Source organism: Papilio polytes, unplaced genomic scaffold (genome assembly GCF_000836215.1).
Source record: "Papilio polytes unplaced genomic scaffold, Ppol_1.0 DF824213.1, whole genome shotgun sequence".
Classification (NCBI taxonomy): domain Eukaryota; kingdom Metazoa; phylum Arthropoda; class Insecta; order Lepidoptera; family Papilionidae; genus Papilio; species Papilio polytes.
In genome coordinates this window covers 380,708-388,220 of record NW_013524991.1, presented here as the reverse complement: position 1 = coordinate 388,220, position 7,513 = coordinate 380,708, and positions in this window count along the sequence as shown.

Here is a 7,513-nt window from a genome sequence, read left to right as displayed (position 1 = left end):
TACCTACTAAACTACTTAGTAGTAAATAGAACGAGACATGTTCAAATATTTGTTTTACACGCTATCTTATGAATCACATCTGGCGGCCTCCGTCATACTTGTAGTCTATGATCTGTCGGGAGATAGTAGAGAAACGCGTGGCTTCCGCGTGGTAGAAAATGGTTTACGTCAATACTATTACAGATAACTAGTAACTGACGCAGTGTTACAACTGGAACAGTGTTGACTTAACACATTAACTGCTACGGAATATACGTAAATGGTGGCTTAGTTATTGAATATTTCATTGGTGTGGATAATGACCTAATTATGAGGTCTTAAGATCGGGCGTACGCCTTCGAAAAATCAAACACACAACTGTTGTGCGATTGTCGATTGTTTCTACTAAAAATCAAGTAGTATAACCTCCATACAAGCTCGTAGGAATTAAAGCGAGATGAAACAGTTAGGCGATGGTTTAGTCAAAGGTGTGAGCGCTTTAAATGAGTGATCGGTTTCTACAAATAATCATCATCCGGGCATTATTTGTCTTAAGCTTTTATAGTCCTTAATTTTTTTCTGTTAATATTGTTAAGTATATTACATTTAATATAAACAATTAACAAAGATATGTCTGTATAATAAATTAAAACGTCAATTAGAGTATTTAATTTTCCTAAAGAAAACATACTAAAAATAGTTTGTTTTCGGAAATGCGGCGAAATGAGTTAGCCCATTAAACTAATGGCTTGCGGTTACTGAGGTGGAATATGTTTCCATATCTGGTAGTTTCCATGTTTTGTCGCAATTGATAATTATTATTGTAATTAAGGATTACGGATAAGACAAACAAATCGGTACAACTTAACACGAATATATTAGTACTAACTTTCGCCCGCGACTCCATTCGCGTGGAAGATAGAAAAACAAAATGTTGCATGTGTTCTTTCAGACTACCTTCTACATCTATGTAAAATTTCATCGAGATCCGTTTAACAGTTTAGGCTACAAACTCAAACAAACATCCATCTAAAAGAGGAAAGGTTTGTATTTTTGTATGTATTAAAATAACTCAAATACTACTGGACCGATTTTCAAAATTCTTTCACTGTTTGAAACGTAATTTATCTGTGAGTAACATAGGCTTTACTTTTTATTATTTTTTTAATTCATGCGGACAAAGTCACGAGGAACAGCTGGTATCTACATATAAAGGTCACAAAACATCAGTTTATTTATAAGCTTTATCATAAAATCTCCGCGGCTTCATCGAGTGATCACGCATTGATTTTGAGAAATTTCCACGCGAGATTTGTTGAGAGATATTTGATGAGAATATGATTGATTCGTATACGATCCCACGATAAGATATATCGTGTTTCTGAACAGAATCTGACCGGCGACTGATGCTTATCTCACGTGATATTAAAACATGAAGACTGAAAGTTTGAGTAAACACCAATTTAATTATTCTTACAATTCAAATACACCTAAGTTAGGGATGAGGGAAGCAAGCCGGGTAAATGTGTGCATTTTTTTATAAAAATAGAGGGCAAACGAGCGGCGAGAACACCGATGTGGTCATCGCCCATGGACATCCGCAACACCAGAGGAACTACAGATGCGTTGCCGGCCTTTGTGGAAATGATAGGCTCGCTTTTTGAAGGACCCTAAGTCGTATTGATTAGTAAATACCGCTGAGGACATACCGTTCCACAAACGCGGCTGTGCGGGGCAGTGTTAGTTGACTTCACATCTTTGAATTGTTTATTTGCATTCAGCGATATTCTTTCGTTTTAAGTCGGATAAACGTTTGGTAATTAAACTAAATTGGTACATAATGGGAATGGAACCCGAACTTATAGGTTACAAGTCCGGTGTCGCTCACTACACCACCAATGGTCTTACAAAATAAGACGTAAATAAATATGATTAAAATATTAAAACCACAAAGCAGCTTTAATGTTTGATTTAAAAAAATAGACAAAAATCCTTAAAACATCTGGCAAAATAAACATAAATAAATCTATTTCTATGTCCTGATAACGACAGGAAAGTTGTAACGGGTTTGCTGATGTCATGAAATAATAGATTCTTTAACATGCACAAATACTAAGCAGAGTTATCTTTGGTAAGATGATTCACATACACATAAAAACTTTATCTCAGTGTGTACACAGCCTTAAACTCTAACCATGTCAAGTACCTAAAAATAGACTAAATGAAGTAATAATTACCTCAATTAGATACAAAACATTCAACACCATCGAATTTTATCTATACTATTATAATAAAGCGTAAACACACACTTCTTTGTTGCCTACGATGTCAGCAATTACAGCATATTTTCGAATAACTCTTTTTTTAATAAAAAGCCCTACACTTACGTCACGCTATAGGCTATATATTTTCACGCCGTTAAATTTAGGGATAAATATTTTGGATAAAAACCCTAATGTGCCAACATCAAGGAAGCAAGGTTGTCATCATGACATGTCATTTTGACATTTGCAATTGATAATTTGGTAAATGTGAACAATAAAATGAATGTTTTATAATTTTATGCGGATGAAGACGCATGGAAACAGCTAGTTATATATTTTAATTATTTAAAAATATGCTGATATCTCAGTAGGTGAAGGTAATGTTAAGCTATATTAAAACAATCAGATTATCATTTTCGGTGGTTCTTTTACATGTTTGTTTGTTGAAAGATGTATTTGACATGACAGCAGTCAGTGCTCTACTTTAATTAAGTCTGTAAACAAATAATAAAACACATCAAGCTAAATGATTAAAGTTAGAGAGTATAAATAGAGTAGGTTCGAATCTGAGTATAAATTTACTAAAGATTATCTATTAACAATGTTCTAAATACCAGGACTGCCAGTCGATATTTTAGGTTATGTTTTTGAAGCTGCTTTCTTTTGCTTTAATTAGTTCAGGAGACAGAACCACAATGAATTTTGTAAAAATGTTTTTTTTTTTGTCCAATAAAGAGCATTTTTTATTTTGCAAAGCCAATGAAAAATGTCTTTCGGTTTGAAATCATTATAGTAAACAATTTTTAACTAATAAATAGTTCTGTAAACTCTACTTGTTATTAAAATATATCCGAGTTTATCGTTTATTTTAAAATCTATTAGATAATCAATGACATTTGTGACATAACAAGTTGCAGTAAAAACTTGTTGCATTCAGATCATATCGTAAGAAAGTCGATCACAATCGAATCAAGTGGATTACAAACTTTAAACTTGTCGCATCATCTGTCAAATAAATCAATTTAAAAATTATCAGATGTCACAAATGTTCAAATATGTAAATATTATGATTAGACTAGCTATTTCCAGACTCCGTCCGCTTGGAATTATAAAATAAGAGAGAACACATAGTGTTCTCAAAGACTGCTTTACGTCTATGTCAAATCTCATCGAGATCCGTTCAGCCGATTAGGCGGCAAACTCTAACAAACATCCATCCATCCAAACATTCACCTTTATTCAAGACTAGCTTTCGCCCGCTACTATCATCATCCTCATCATCCTCCTTATCCTACTCCCGTAGTGGCGCAACAGGTTTTTGTCCTCCAAATAACTATCATACGTCATCTCAGTCATCACTCCCTTTTTGATCATGTCATCTTTCACGAAATACATCCATCTCGTTCTCTCTCTTTCGCCCGTTACTTCGTCCGCGTGATATTAAAAAAAAAATACAAATAGCCTAAGTATTCTTCCAGACTGTCCTCTACATCTAGGCTAAATTCCATCCAGATCCATTCAACAGTATAGCTTACTAACTCTATCAAACATCCATCCAAACTTTCGTAATATTAGCAAGATACACAGATATAGACATTATTTTATTTTGTTAATATTTAAATATGAAAATAAAAAAGGTTAACTCATTTGATTGGCAACTATGTCCGTTGTCAAAACATTTGACACATATGTGTCGGCAATATTGCCGTCCTTTTCATGCTCCCTGAGAATACTGAGATAACAATTGTTTCAGCAGTGGAATCTCCGAGTTATGTAAAAACCATTTGTTATGAACAGAATTTGATAGATTGTTGTTACTACCTATATTGTTTAGTGTACAAATGTTTAATACTTACGTTTTTCCTTTCACGTTACGTTTGAGATGTTTTTAAAACAATAACACAAATTCACTTTAAACACATTAGTAATGTTCATCACAGAGATTTTACCCAAAAAGATATTTAAAAATATAAGATATATTAAAAAATAACTATTAAAAGACGTCACGTATTTAATACGTACTAAGTACAATGTCGTTGACGCAACATTCATACGTGCCTTTGTAATGAAAACTGCTTTGTTAATTCTGCTATCACAAAACATTACGTATATTGGTTTCAATTGTTTCGTTCTTTTGACGAAGTTTTCATGTACATACTAACTGTTGCCCGTGACTTCGTACGCCGTGAAATTAAAATGATAAAACGTATAGCCTATGTTACTCACTAATAAATTACCTTTCTAATGGTGAAACGATTTTTGAAATCGGCCCCAAAATTTTTGAGTTATTTTAATACATACAAAAATACATAAATACAAATGTTTCCTCTTTATAATATTACTATAGACTAGCTGTTGCTCGCGACTTTGCCTGCGTAGAATTAAAAAAAACTATAGCCTATGTTAGTCACAGATAAATTACCTTTCCAATAGTGTAATAATTTCTAAAATGAATCAAATTATTACAAAAATACAAATCTTTCCCCTTATATTGTTATTGATGTATCCAGTAAGGGATAAGCCTGCAACGACGTACCTGTTAAGTGCTCCCTGAGTATAGAATTAGTGATCAATTAATGTTTCTATGTGCAACTTTTCTTTCTAATTTTACCAGTGGTAGAGCCAGTAACATTTGACATACAAATTTTATATGTTTTTACATATTTTTTTTATATATTTTCCGTTTCTTCAGCCCACTTTTCCTTCTCACCCTTGTAAGTCTGATGGGAAGGGAAGATTTGACTGGAGAGGACACATAGGAAAGAATGTCATTTTTCTGTGTCCTCTCCATCGAATAAACCCTTAAATTTTTATTTAAACAAACTGAACTAGCAATATCTTAGAGTTATCTAATATCAAGTATTTTCTGTACGAATTTTCTGTTTTAGGATAATGTAAATAAAAATCCAATAAATCATTCAAAGTAATTTAATAACAAATAAAAATAAATCTTAACATTTTCAGGTAGGATAAAATTTTTTGGTTTCGTTTTGTCGAAATTACAAAAATCTAGCAAAAAAAATGGTTTTTCTTTAAAAAAACAATCAACATTCTGTTAATATTCTCGTTTGGTCTATTTATGGCACTATTTTTGTTGGTAATTCTTAAAAATATTGGTTAACATCGACTCGAATTAAAATAATCTATCACGTTTAAGGTTGAAGGTAATTGTATAAAATCACTTTAAGTAAACAAAGTTATTATGCAAATAAGAATATTTATTACAGATTTTCAGACATTAAAGTCTAGAACTGGACTGAAAAAGTAATTCATACAAGTGTTTAAAATTGACCCTAATTTTTTTTAACATAATAAAAAATTGTAATTTTTTTACTATAAAATTAACTTAATTTAAACCTAAGTTTTCTAGAATATCAACAATAATATCTTCGACATTTGTACATAAAAATATACAAAATCACAATTATAATACAAAAGTATTCTGTGATTTGAAACCGAGACATCTGTCTCGCTCTAACGTAGAACTTCATCTCACTCGTACATAGACTAAACTATCGCACAACTTTTTAGTCTCGCTTTGATTCAAAAGCTTATATGGAGGTGCACAACTCGATGTTTAGTTGTGCAACTAAACAGTTGCATGCAAAACAATCGCACAACAGTTGTGCGATAGTTTGGTCAAAGGTCCCTTTTAAACAATTACAATATTCATACAATACTAATATAAAATAACAATATATGTATATTATCTTTAAATCATCATCTTTCTTGATACATTTATCACAAATAATATCAAGACGTTTTGATCGTACTAAAATATCGGAAGAAACTACAATTAAATATTGCTTTAAAAATTGTAAAATTTACACAAAAATCTTAATTACTAAACTGATGAAAAATATTGTATAAAAGTGTATTTAAATAGTGTTACAAAATATACAAAAGTAGATGAAAATTTTTTAGGGCTTGTCCCACAACTGGCTGATAGAGGCTCAGATAGCTGAAAAATCACTGTCAGGTAAGGGAACAAAATTCGTAAGTTTTTTTACAATTTGGTGGAATAGGCCCTAAAACTATTTAATTAAATATCTCTCTATGACACTTCTATAGAAATTTGTTTGATCAAACAATAATATCAAATGATATAAAAATCACATAATAAATTATAAATGCGTTTATCGAGTTTTTAGGCTTACATTTTCCTTTTCAGATTTTATTACATTAGAAAATATTTTATACATAAGGCACCATCTCACATTACAGTATGTTTTCCGTTTGATCGGCCCAATGGGAAAATCCCATTTTGATGATCGGTCCAACGGTAAACAATCAATAAACATACTTACCTTAGGCAAAATATCTGTAATTTTTAAGCCTTACGTTCAGTTTTAACGGAACAGTTGAATTGATTTTAAAACTGTACAGGAAAAAACTAGTTTAACAGATTTTTTTTTATAATATAAAGTGCCAAACGAGCAAGCGGCCACTTGAATTCGACAAAATGGCGAAGCGACTGCTGCCCATAGACGTCCGCCATTGCAGATGTGTTGCCTTCCCTTCATTGAGGGAGGAGACGCACATAACGGGGATATTTCCCTTTCCTATGCATCTCCTCCACCATCAAATCCACTTCCTCTTCCCATCCTCTTATAAGAAAAGGGACAAAATTTAATGTAGTCACAAATACAGATAAAACTGAACGTGTAAAGGTTTTAAGTTACTATAGGGTCAGTCACTTCGATATTTTTAAAAAATCAAATTGCTAGCTAGATTTAAATAAAACTGATCCAATCATATGGCTTAATAAGATTATGCCGTAACACACATAAAAAAAAATAAAAAAAACATACAGACGAATTGAGTACCTCCTTCTTTTGGGGAGTCGGTCAAAAAGAGACAGGTATAGATAGATATCTAGTTTATTCTAGTTTATTTAAAGACAGAGATGGCGCTAGCTGTTTGCCACTTTCCTTATTTATATTTATTTCAGAAAGAGAGAGATGAATAGCTTAGTCATTTCATACATATCTATAAGAAAGAGAGAGATAATTACGGCATTTGTCTCTTCTACTCTTTATATTTTCATTAGAGGGAGAGGAAGACGGCTAGCGTTTTAGTTATTTCCATTCTCATCTATTATAGAAAGAGAGAGATAGAGCATTTGTAATCAATGTATCTATTACAGGAAGAAAGAGATAGCTAGCATTTTCACTGTCATTTTTCATATCAGGGCAAGAGCGAGAAGGACCAATATATATAATTTGTCCTACTCTTCTATTTGAAGATGTTTGTTTTATACGTTATTTTGT